Source organism: Pinus tabuliformis, chromosome 1_1 (assembly GCF_031772625.1).
Source record: "Pinus tabuliformis cultivar Carrire ecotype Pingquan chromosome 1_1, CPIR1, whole genome shotgun sequence".
Taxonomy (NCBI): Eukaryota; Viridiplantae; Streptophyta; class Pinopsida; order Pinales; family Pinaceae; genus Pinus; species Pinus tabuliformis.
In genome coordinates, this window is record NC_142297.1 from 375,552,946 (window position 1) to 375,566,890 (window position 13,945).

At 36.3% G+C, this 13,945-nt stretch overlaps 1 non-coding gene across 1 annotated transcript; it reads left to right on the forward strand.

Annotated features, from left to right (window-relative positions):
- Positions 1-12,077: 12,077 nt before the first annotated feature.
- TRNAS-GGA (transfer RNA serine (anticodon GGA)) lies at positions 12,078-12,164 on the forward strand. Its single transcript has one exon. It is a non-coding gene; the product is annotated as a tRNA-Ser (tRNA).
- Positions 12,165-13,945: the final 1,781 nt, after the last annotated feature.

A 13,945-nucleotide genomic window follows, 5' to 3' on the forward strand; every position in this document is an offset into this window, starting at 1 on the left:
CTTCATGTTCAAAAATCTATGGACCTAAAGATTCATCTCGGCCAATTGAACTTTCTCAAATTGTTTCTTCTTAAGGACCAAAAATATTTGTGCCAGAATGATAGATGCTAAGAATAATAAAAGACCTTTAACACGTAATGGATCTTGAAGTACTATCTCGGCATCTCCTTGACCAAATCCACCCAAATTAGGGTTATTCGTTAATGGCTGATTGACCTTGATCAATTCGCCTTCTGAAATAAGAATCTCCGGTCCTGGAGGTACAATGTCAACCGCTTGCCTACCGTCTAATGTATTATCGATATTTATCTCATATCCACCCTTTTCTTTACGTAAAATTTTGCTCACTCTTCCTGTTGTTGAAGCACTATGGACCGTATTATTTCTCTTACTCCCGTCGGGATAAATTTGTCCTCTTCCTCTATTACCACCCACATATATGGGATATTTCAAGAAGTGAGCTTCTTTACCAGTTAAAGGATCTGGTGAAAGGATGGGGAACACAAGTTCACTATATTTTTGACCGGGAACAGGACCTATTACAATAATGTTTTTTTTATTGGGACAATAGTTCTGAAAATAAAGCTTACCAATCTTTTGTCTAATCTCAGGGGAAATACGATCCGAAGGGGCTAATTCAAAGCCCTTGGGTAAAATTAGAACAACTCCTACATTTAAAGCCCCTTTCTTGCCATTAGCAAGAACTTGTTTCATCTGCATATCATAGGGGATCTTAACAACTGCTTCAAATACGGTATTGGGAAGCACAGACTATGGAACCTCAATATCCACAGTTTTTTTGCCAAGTGACAATTGGCACATACAATATGTCCAGTGGCTTCGCGGGGATTTTCATAACCCTGCTATGCAAAAATTGGATATGCATTCGAAATGGATGTCCGAGTTATGATATGTACCATGACCAGGACGGAAATTAACCAATTCAACTTTTTCGCCCATTCATAAGTATTTCTATTTTGCATGGTTCAATTATTGGTTCCAAATCATTTTTGGGGTGAGAGTAGGTAGCTATCATTGTTACCTGTCAAAAATTCTACTACTATATTGATTCAACCAAACATAAAAATAATAAATCGGAAGTCCCACACCAGGAGAAGGATGAAGGGGAGGAATAGCTAATTCCTGAACACGAAAAACACTTTATTATTCTGTTTCAATTGTTTCGGTCAGAGAAAACAACCTACCTATTCTTTATTCATTCATCGAATGATAAATTACTACAAGTGAAGGAGATATACGATTGAAATGATGGAAGATCCAATATTTAAGAATCGTATCTAAGAGGACTGGAAAAGTTGAAACAAGACCAGATATGATTCATTCATTATGGGAAAATCCATAACTTTTGGAGATCGAATCGATCATCAGTTCCCAACCATGGGTGAATGAAACCCAATACATAGATCGGTTGTTAAAAGAATTAGAAAAGCTTTCATTGTATCGCTCAGACTATAGAAGAATTCTTGAATCCAAGAATTGATAACAACAAGTTTATTCTTACCCAGAATGATATAAGCACTTATAAAAGAAAAACCTATTAGATTTGTTAATTAATGCGATATTATCTGGATATAATCTTCATTGTACATTTCGACCAATTGGATCGTTTCTTTGTGAATCTCTATACGAAGAGATTGTGAATGTGTTCCCAAAGAATCTTCCACCATTCTTTATAACAAGAATAGTTCTTCTATTTTCTCAAATCTTCCCAGAGCATTTTGTTCCTGGAGATAATAAAAAATTTTCTGAGATTTAACTATATTGCACCAATTTGTAACCCAAGGCTCCAAACCTTTCCGTAATGAAATAGGAATTACCCAAGGCAGTACTACTAAACATGCAAGATATCGTAGGGAAGTTGATGCTTTATATTCAGACACTTCCAATTCATGAATCGCTAGTGAACCTGATTCACTTGCGAGTTTTGTCAGAAATCTAGACAAAGTACGAGTGATAGAATGAGGTATGGGATCCATAGATTGATCTATTGCGTAATTGTTTGATCCCGATCAAAAAAATGTCCTCGGGAAAAAAGTAAAAGTTTTGTTCACAATGGGTGAGACAGAGCATAAGGAGGTCATTCCAAATCATTGATATCTGGACCAATTATCTATTCATTTTTTTCATCTTCTTCTTTTTTAGAAGAATAACTTGAAGTAACATAAGTCTTATTCATTGCCAAGATCCTTTGAATCCTAATCACTAGATCCTTTACGAATATTTCCCCAGTTATCTCCAAAGATGACAAACGCTCTTGAAAAATGAGAGAACAACAAAAAGTCATAATTGGATCGTGATGAGAGTAAAAAAGCATTTTAGTTTTAGGGAAACCGGACCACTCTATCTAGTAATTGTTGTTTCTGATACATCATATTCATCTACTGGTACCAGTTCTATTTTAACTTATTACTTTTTCTATATTACCTCTTTCTATACTATTTCATAAAAATAGTATATTGTTTGTAAAGATCCTATATCGTTCCATTTTCATACAATGAAATATTTATTGAAATTTGATTGTATGAAAATGGAATATTTATTGAAATTTCCTTATTGGATATTTATTCATGTTCCTTTATCCTCGACATATATTCAAATGTTTTTACATTTGAATATATGTCGAGGATAAAGACACCCCCGATTTCAAAACCCTCCAATGGATACATGCAAGAAATGGGCTGATTCAGCGGCTTTCTGTTCGATCTCCCTTAGGTTCACATTATCACTAGTACGAGTTAAAGGAATGTCTTGTCGGCCCTTTAGTTCCATATAAAGAACACGACAAGGGGAAATACCTTCTTGAATTTCCATTTTGAGCATCTAGATATCCTTCATAAGAAATCGTGGGAAAATACAACGATTTATTCCGGGAAATCTCCAACTAAAAAGACATACAATTCCTTTTTTTTTATCGAACTTATTATAGCCACTACCCACATTGAACAAAATTATGCACCACAGGTAAGAGCTAATGAACAGACCTGCAATACCATAAAAACACATTACAATTCCTTGTCGAACAAAGAGTATTTGCTGAGATGACAATAAGGGTATCAGGTTCTCACCAAAATAACTCGAGATCCCGACTAGGAAAAATCCTAGTGAACCCAGAAAGAGGATACAAGCCCAAAAGAAATTACTTCTTTTTCGAGACCCTGTGATAGGTTCTATCCAGAGCCATTTGGATCAACAATTCATAAAAAATTGTATTCAATTCCATCCTATTGAAGTTGAGGGAATAGCCAACTTTTTTATCCTTTGGTTCCCAAACTCTTATGAACTATATATATAGATAGATAAATTTTCAGTTAAGTCAGCCAAGTTTGTCTTCTTTTCCATTCTTACCATCCATTTCAAATGGGTCCTTCCCTAATTTCTCAATTTTAGAAACAACATTGGATCAGTGGAGTATAAATATCTCCTGGAATAGATATCTATATTGTATGAAAAAATAAAACTGACGACATTAACATATTGACCCATACCTATTTATTGACATATGTGTAGATCCTATCTGTATACGTATATGAATATGAATATGAATAAATGTCCATATTCATATACATATAATTTGGATATTTATACCTATTTTTTGTCTATAAGAGTTCTATCTTATATCATCTAAAATAGATATATATATCCTATCTTTTCTGCAATTGAAAGATCTAAACCCATTTATTAAATCTGATTTGATTAGATTCATAAAATCTCATCATTCTGCATATACAGATGAGAAAGAAGCATTGTAATTGTTGGAAGTAATAAGCCGACTAAAGGCACCAAAATAGACAGTAGGATAGGGAGTAGGTTAGGGAGTAGGTTAGAAATTATCATAGAATGAGTACCTTAATCAATGAAATGTTTATCCATATTACAAAGAACAATTATAAGGTCAAATAAGTGATGGGACCAAATAAGCGGTCCCATTCGTCCTTCTTCATAGAATACATGTATGCAAGTGTTCGTTTTTCCTTTCCCTGTCTCTCCCGAAAATACTAAAAAAGCATTTCCAGTTGGGGCAATTTTTTTTTATAAGATCTCGATGAGTTCAACAATGAGTTCTGGAGCCTATTCTGAGTGAATCCCATATCCATTGATCTGGGCTGGAATGTTAATGGTTCCATTAAGGGAAGTATCATCAATGGTCTGTGTAGCCATAGAAACTCATTAATGTTATTTCTTTGAACTTAGAAGTAACAATATCTTTAATGTTATTTATGTTTTGCAATGCATCATTTTCGTTGATCTCCCAATAGTTTAACCAGGCCCTTCTGTCTTTATGCCACCCTCGATTGAGCCTTAGGTGGTTTTGGCTAGAATTTAAAGCTAGCTTAGGAAGTCTATGATCGTCTATGTTATTGAGTTTTTGCTTGTACAACAGAAACCTAAGGATAGCTAGGCTCTCAATAGGGGAAAGACCTGCTTCTATAAGGAGAATAGGATAGGGTGTATTACTTTTATTTTTCAGATTATAAGTTATAAAACGCTTCTAGATTTGTTCAATCTTTCTCCATGATTTTCTGGAGATGCTGCAACCCCAAACCTCATAGCCATATAAGATAACAGGAGTGACCAAATTTTCAAAGAGGAACTTCTTTTTATCCCACATTACAAGGTTTGCTATTTTACAATTATTTTCAAGGCCAAAATAAGCTTTCCACCCCCCATTACTTTTAGTTCTCCTAAAGGATTGAGCACTTCTTTTTATCCAAGCATAAAGGAGGGAAATACTATATTGTATTTTTAATATCATATTACTATCACAGATATAAAAAGAAATGGTTACTTGGTTCTTGTTGAAATACCATTTCTTTTATACAGGGCAAAGTAGTATTTTGACATAGTGAGACCTGATGACGACTTGACCGACCCTAACCCTACTCTGATGGTTCCATTATAAGGGTATCCACAGTACAAACGAGATGGATGTTTGTTGTCCCAACCATTCTCGCTACCCTTTAGAAAAGGGTAATGCATATGGGCTATAACAAAGCTTTTGTGTTGTCGATTTCCATACATAGTGCTTTCTCCCCTCATGCACACCTATCAAATAGATTCAACTATAAAAGCAAGGCCTATTGCATAGGTGTAACCTTTCGCTCAGTACTAAAATCCTCAGGAGATGAAAGCATCTAAAGGTGCATTGACCGGGGATACACGACAGAAGGAATTGTTCTATCTCCAGAACTCACCTTCACTGAGCGTAAGTTTTATTTTACCCAATTTTTATTCCCGAATACCTTACCGTTTCTTTCCCCAAAAAAGAAGAATGGAAAAAATATCAAATCACACCATCTCTGTAGTAGGTAAATGCTTCTTTCTCCCCCAGAGCCATCAGGATTATTCGCAATAAGATATCTGCTACAATTGTGATGGTCTTATCAATAAAATTGTCATTTCTCTGAGATCTAGGCATAGTCAATTATAGATTTGATAATTTCCTTCATTCCCTTATGCAAATGATTCCATGAACGAAATTTTTTTCTGGTGCACAATCTTATGAAACCAGCTCAAGAAAAGATAGGAAAGATAGATCAACGCCTTAGAATTCAGCCTCTTCGAGGGGGCAACCTCCTTTACACTACATAAATGAATAATTCTTGGATGATTCAAATGACAAAACCTCCTTTCTATATATAGGAGTCTAAGGAGTCACAATATAATCCAGCTGACCCAACAATAATAATATAAAGCCACAAAAATAACAATAGAGGGATTCTATTGGGCACAAAAATAACAATATGGGGGTAATAAGGACACAACAATATAAATAAGGGGTATAACTACAATAGTAATGGGGTAATCACTAGTATTATAGGGACCCAACATGCCCCTCTCCTTCAAAAAAGTGTTGTCCTCAACGCTTGAGTAGTTCTGGATACTTCTACATAAAATTCTCATCCTCCCATGTCAAATCTTCGGCCGATAAGTTCTTCCACTTTATAAGATACTCTGAAATTGATCAATTTCGTAGCTGTCGAGTTCTTGTTTCTGTGACTACTTCCGATTCCAATATAATTTTTCCTTCCTCGTCAAGTTCTGGCAATATTGTTTGAACTCGGAGCTTGTCGCCTATAACCTTCTTTAAACATGAAACATGGAAAACTTGGTGCAATAAAGAAGCTGTAGGAAGCTCCAATTTGTATGCCATAGTACCAATCTTTTGCAACACCTTGTACGGACCATAATACTTTGGTGATAATTTATTATCCTTCTTAGCTTGCTTGAGGGACATTTGCTTATATGGTTGTAGCCGTAGGAATACCCAATCACCTACATCAAAACTTCTTTCATTGCAATGTTGATCTGCCTGTTGTTTCATTCTATTCTGTGCCAACAAGAGGTTATCCTTTAAGATTTGTAGGACTTGTTGTTGATGTTCGATGTGATGTTCAACTGCCTGAACCTTATAATTTTCTCTTAAATATGATGTGATGGATGGTGGTTGATACCCATAAAGTGCCATAAATGGTGTCATTTTTGTTACTGTATGGAAGGAAGTGTTATACCACCATTCAGCTAGAGGCAACCATTTGACCCATTGTGTCTGCTTATTAGAAACGAAGCAACGAAGATATCCTTCCAAACATTTGTTTACTATCTCAGTTTGCCCATTAGATTGAGGATGATAAGATGAGCTATGAGCTAACTGAGTACCAAGACAAGAAAATAATTCTGTCCAAAAATTTCCAGTGAAAATGGGATCTCTGTCACTTACAATAATCTTTGGGTTTCCATGTAGCTTTTGAATTGTTTCCATAAATGCAGTAGAAACTGTACTGGCTTTAAATGGATGTGATAATGCACAAAAGTGTGCATACTTGGTAAGTCTGTCAACTACCACCGTGATGACACTCTTTCCCTCAGACTTGGGTAAACCTGTGATAAAATCCATTGAAACCTCCTCCCAACGTTGGCTTGGAATGGATAAAGGTTGTAATAGACCCGATATCTTAATTGTTTCCACTTTATTTTGTTGGCAAACCAAACATTCCACCACAAACTTTTGAATATATGATTTAAGACCGTCCCAAAAAAATTCCTTCTTAACCCTGTGGTAAGTTTTTAGAAATCCTGAGTGCCTTGATAAGGGAGAAGTGTGTAATTCCATAAGAATCTTTTGTTTTAGCTGGGAATTCTTACAAAGGTATAAGCAATCTTTGTACCATAACGAATCATTTTTCCAGCTAAATGTATCAGACATGCCAGAATCTTGTTGTAGCTTTCGAATAAGTGCCCACGCTTCTTCATCATTCTTCCATTCCTCCCTTGCTTCGTTTATCCAATCTGGTTGGATAATAGAAATGGCGCACAACAATGCTTCTACCTTATCATCCTTTATTGAGAGTGCATCTGCCACCACATTTTGCTTCGCTTTTTTGTAGATGATTTCAAAGTCATAACCCAACATCTTTGTGACCCACTTTTGTTTGTCTTCAGAGGATAATCTTTGTTCTAAAAAGTATTTAAGGCTATCATGATCTGTGTATACCTTGAAGTGTCTTCCCATTAGGTAGGGTCGCCATTTCTTAAGTGCATGGCGTATTGCCAACATTTCCTTCTCATAAATAGCTTTGCTTAAAAACTTTCCCTTGATCGGACGACTTTCAAAAGCAATGGGTCTTTCATCTTGCATTAGAACAGCACCAATTCCATTTCCTGAAGCGTCACATTCCACAATAAAGGTTTTTGTGAAGTCCGGTGTAGCTAAGACCGGTGCTTGGCACATGCCTCTTTAAGATCTTCAAAGGCCTTTGTTGCTTTCGGAGTCCATGAAAATGCATCTTTCTTCAATAATGTTGTTAGAGGTGATGCTATTCTCCCATAATTCTTAACAAACTTACAATAATACCCTGTCAACCCAAGAAATCCTTGCAGATGCTTTATGGATGTAGGGATTTTCCATTCCTTAATGGCTTTAATTTTTCTATGGTCTACCTTAACTCCTTCATGAGATACAATATGACCCAAATATTCCACCTCCTGCACTCCAAAGAAACATTTGGATCATTTTTCATATAATTGTTTATCCTCCAATGATTGTAGCACCCTGTCAACATGTTCAACATGATCCTTCCAAGACTTGCTGTAGATTAGTATATCATCAAAAACTACTAACAAAAATTTTCTAAGGAATGGTTTGAAAATTGAATTCATCAAACCTTGAAATGTTGAAGGTGCATTGGTAAGGCCAAAAGGCATGACCAAAAATTCATAATGACCCTCATGAGTTCTAAATTCTGTTTTCGGAATGTCTTCAATCTTCATTCTGAATTGATGATATCCTGAACGAAGATCCAACTTGGTGAAGTAAATTGATCCATGCAATTCATCCAGTAATTCATCAATGACAGGAATGGGGAACTTATCTTTAATAGTGAGCTTGTTGAGCTCCCTATAATCCGGACACATGCGCCATGATCCATCCTTCTTGTGCACCAATAATACTAGAGCAGAGAAAGAACTTTGACTCGGTTGAATTATACCAGCCTCTAGCATTTCTGCAACCATATGTTCAATTTCACTCTTTTGGACATAGGGATATCTGTATGGCCTGATGTTTGGAGGAACACTTCCTGGAATCAGATGAATAGCATGATCATGATCATGCATAGGTGGGATACCTTTGGGAGTCTCAAATACCTTGGAATTATTGTCTAGGACTTTTTGGAGATTTGGAGAAATAGATGATTCCGATGTGGAAACATCTAGTGAACATAATTGTGCAATTACACCTCTTTGTTCCTTTTTTATAAGCTTTGTCATACCATTAGAACTTATTATCTTTCATGGTTTCCCTACAATACCCGTTAATTCAACTTCCTTTCCTTCCACAGAAAATTTGATGAAAAGTTCTTGAAAATTAAAAGCTATTGTACCCAAGGATTGTAGCCATTGGACTCCTAGTACAACATCAGCACCTCCCATTGGAATGGAAAGCATTGGGCTAGTCAATACATATTCTCCCATGGATAGCTTGATATTATGGCACTTTCTAGAGCAATTTATTGTTCCTCCATTTGCAATCATCACTTGACACTCTGGTGCTGGATATAGGAAGCAATTCAATTCTTTTGCTACCCTACAATGAATAAAATTGTGGGTGCTTCTTGAATCAATCAACACTATTACCTTTTTCTTCTTGATTTGTCCTTCTCTCTTGATGGTTTGAGGAGTGGTAATTCCTGCCAATGCATTACAAGATATGGTCGGATCTATTTTTTTTTCATCTAGGCTTTGTTCCTGGAGTATATCCTCTTCCTTTGACCTTTCTTGCTCCTTTTCTTCTTCCTCTTCACAATCTATGTAGAATAATTTCTTCTCAACACACTTATGACCTTTAGTGTATTTGATATCACAACTGTAACAAAGCCCCTTTTCTCTTTTTTCTTCCAATTGTTGAGGTGTCAACCTTATAGGTTGTGGAAGACTATGGGCAACAACACTTCTGTCTTTATAGTTGTGAGTGGTATGTTTCCTGGTTGCCATAATTTTTCTTTCCATTTTTCTTGCTAACCTGAATGCCTTCTCTAATGAATCAAGTTCCCAAAGGCGAACATCATGTTGGATATTATCCTTTAAAGACCCTATGAACACATCAATCCTATGCTCCTTTGGAATATCTTTTACCCTTATGTTCAATTTTTGGAACTCATCAATGTGCTCCATTATTGAACCCTTTTGTTTGAGACTTATCAATTGGCTAAAAAAAGTGTTGCTTTTTTTATCCTCATAATGTGCTATCAATTCTTCCGTAAAAATTGCCCAAGTGATAAATTGTTTACGAGAGAAAAGCCATTGATACCATACAAACAAATTTGGTTCCAAATATAATGTTGCCGTACGTACCTTTTGTGTGTTTTTCACATTATTGAGATTGAAAAGTTGCTCCATCTGTAATATCCATGTTACGGGATCCTTGCCATCAAACTTCCTCATATCGATTTTTGGAATATGGTGGGTCTTCGATCCAACATTAGAGTCTATGATATCATGATCAACATTTCTTTTGTTCGCATCATGAGTTTCCTTTACTACCTTTTCACCATTAGTAAGTATTTCTTGTAGAAAATTTGTCAAATTTGTCTTCATATCTGTCATGCCTATCTTCAAGTTTGTGTTCAAATCTATCTTCAATTCTTCCATGTCCGTTTTCAAATCTTCCTTCCAATCATCCATCTTAGCTTCCACACCCTTTATCTTAGATTCCATGCCATTTATCTTAGATTCCACGCCATTTATCTTAGCTTCTGTTAGCTTTCGTGAGCGTGACATTTGTTGCACTTGTTCTTGTAATTTTGATATATCATGTAGCATTTCTTCCTCTTCTTCATGAGTTATGGTAGAGATTTCAGGCTCCTTACTAGGTGTTTGCATTTTCTTTCCGTGGGGCATCAGTTACGGATAATAATGCTTTACTATGCCCTTTTATTTCCTTCAAACCAAGCTTATGCAAAAATTAAAAAAAAAAAACTACACACCTTTTTTCACTTTGTAGAAGCCTGATATTGAATCTGATGTATCTCTGTAATTTTGGATCATCCAGTTCTGAAATTGCAGCCTGGAGTTTCCTTCTGCGTCCTCTTTCCAATGCCACAAGTCTGACCCAAATTGGTTTTTCCAAGGAAGAGTTATGCGAAATCTCCCACGGTGACTTGATTATAGACTATTTTAGTAGAGCAAACTTGTACGACGTGCCACGAGTCACTGTTTCAACCTATGGATATGAAAAATGCATGCAAGAAACTAAATTATGTCCTCTTTCTGTAACTTCCTACAAAATTTCAATGCAATCCCCAGAGAGAAATTTATGACAATTTTCCCCAAGTCCCCTGTTTTGAATGTAATTCAGGAGTCTGCAAAAAGACCAACTTTCTAAGATCATATCTCCATAAATATCATGCAAAAAGCTCTGAAATTCGGACCCAAGGTTCCTCGTGATTTCTTCTCAAATGGGTTTTTTTTGTGACCTCTGAAACGTCACAGAAAGAGAGTTATAGCGAAAATTCCACGATGACCTGTTTGGAGCAGCGAAACCTTAGAATCCAAAGCTCTCATACCAAATGTTATGAAACCAGCTCAAGAAACGATAGAAAAGATAGATCAACGCCTTATAATTTAGCCTCTTCGAGGGGGAAACCTCCTTTACATTACATAAGTGAACAATTCTTGGATGATTCAAATGACAAAACCTCCTTTCTATATATAGGAGTCTAAGGAGTCACAATATAATCCAGCCGACCTAACAATAATAATATAAAGCCACAAAAATAACAATAGAGGGATTCTATGGGGCACAAAAATAAAAATATGGGGGTAATAGGGGCACAACAATATAAATAAGGGGTATAACTACAATAGTAATGGGGTAATCACTAGTATTATAGGGACCCAACACACAATACCATAAAATGGATTTCCTTACAATTGTAAATATGTTCTCATTCTATCTATTCCAATCTATTCTTTAAAATTAGAATAGGTAGGGAATAAATTGAATAATTGTTCATTAGTAATATGAATAATAATGGAAAAAGGCTCGTATTGAAAGAATAATAGATTGGGTAAAATCGGGAAGTCCAGTTCGATTATGATCCGAGCAAAGAAAGAGTTAAACGATCGAGCATTGCATAATGAGGATGAAATGCCTACCCAGAAATTGTGTGCTTTATCCGTATAGATAAAAGAATATTGGGAAAGTATAGCCATCATGACACAGGAACATTGCCAAAGAATTAGTTCTTATACAATTGATAAGATGATCACTACAGATCTATATATGATCATAATATGGAATGGATCAGTTAATTTCTCTTAAATTATTGATTAGGCGACCCGAATACGTCAGATTAACCGGGATGATTGAGGATTTCCTAAAATAAGAGGAAGTTGTAAAAAATGTCCTTTCGTCTTTCCGCGGGGGATTGAATCATTACCTTATTTATTATCTATTTATTTCCGAAAGATTGAACTGTTCATACGTGAACAAAAAGAATTCATTTCGTAAGGAAGTTGCTATTGACTCACTTTATTAATTAGAACCAAGAGATCTCATAGGAAAGATGGCCGAGTGGTTCAAGGCGTAGCATTGGAACTGCTATGTAGGCTTCTGCTTACCGAGGGTTCGAATCCCTCTCTTTCCATATCTTCGCCCTACTATCTATTTTCTTCTCATCCACTGTTTTTCCAATTTATTGAATCCCAATAGGACTATTTCCTAATTCCAGGATCAAACTACCTCTATTTGTAATAGAGAAAATAAAATGAACATTGGTTTGTGGTATGGGAAAAGTAAAGACTATTTTAAGAAGCAATAAAAAAAAAAGTATCGCAGATAACAAGTAACGTACGTAAGGATTGTAAAATGTTTCCTTCGGGGAAGGGAAAAAGAAGTGAGAAGAACATAATTTCTAGATGCCCAACAACCAACCCACCCCTCTCTTTCATTTCATTCTCGATTCAAGCTTGACACGAATAATACTCTACGACCAGCAATTCATTAACCTTCAAATTGATCCATTTACTATCTATTATTTGATTGATGAATCCTTTATATTATAAGGAATGAAAAGTCAAATGATTTTGCAATTTATCCCTCTGGAACAGATCTATATTCTTCTTAATGATAGCTCTCAATCTTTGTTGATCTCTTATATGTTGGCATTATGTTTCAAGTGTTGTCCTTGATGGCAACTCACTCAGAGGTTGGTACAGGTGCTCAGAGGTTGGTACAGGTGATGGCAACTTGATCAGAGGACAGATCTCAGTACAGCAGGTCAAGAAAGAGATATACGCATGTTCAGCAAGGAGAATCCGCGTGTACACGCAGGTTGGCTTCAGTAAAAGCGCGTACATGTGAAAAGTACCCTTGGTCCGTGGTAGTTAGACCTTGGAAGTTGTGCCTATGGTTTTTGGACCATAATGTCTCGACGGACGTGTTGATCCCTAGTTTCGAGGTTGATGGTATTGTGTTTCTATGGTTTTGGCTCTTGGTATTGAACAAGGCCTAAAGCTATATAAGGAGAAGATCACTAGGCAAAGAAGTATGGATTGTGTGTGGCTGACGCAGTGAGAGGATCTGGTATTGTTGGTTATCTGTTCGGGAAGCTTGGTAAGGGTCGGATCTGACAGCAAAGGCAGAAGTAATCATTTCTAGATCTGCACGCGGGTTGCCTTTGGAGAAAGCGCGTATACACGCGGTTTTGGTACAGTGAAGTAGCGTATGCATGATAAGGGTTGATATTTCAGGTTGTTGCTGATTCTGGTGGTTGTTGCAGAGTTCTAGATTCTGGTTTGGGTTCTATGTTCTTGATGACAGGGTTTCAGTGATTCGGTATTGGGTTGTTTAATGAATTATGATGCAAGTATAGTTGATGATTGTATTGTGGTAATGTTTGCTTTGTACTCTTGGATCCAGTCTGAAAATTGATGAAACGTGGTCCCTGAAGGTTGTAGGGTCAACACCTACGTACTAGTAAATAGATCAGCTAGTACAAGAGCTGAGGGGGTTGTAGCTCCCTTCCAAAAGTAGTTGGAAAACGAGAGAGAGCGTTGTAGCCCTCTGCAGGTTGTAGCCTGCATACTGGTAAAGGACTGCACCAGTATATTGTAAAAGAAGTTTCTCATTAAAGAAAGAAAGAGACGAATTGCAGCAGGTGGTTTTCACCCACATTGGGTTTCCACCTTATATCATGGTGTTCATGTGTGTGGCTCTTGTGTGATGATTCTGTTCTGTTATACTGCACCTGCTTACTGCTAAATTACTTAATAATGTCCTGATGCATTTACTGAAGATAAGATTAACTGAATCATAAGATATCTGCATATACGCTAGTTGCTTTAGACACAGTCGCGTGTACACGCTGGTTCACTTAACAGAAGTCGCGTATATGTTTCTGAGTAGGAAATTGAAAAGGTTTTATTA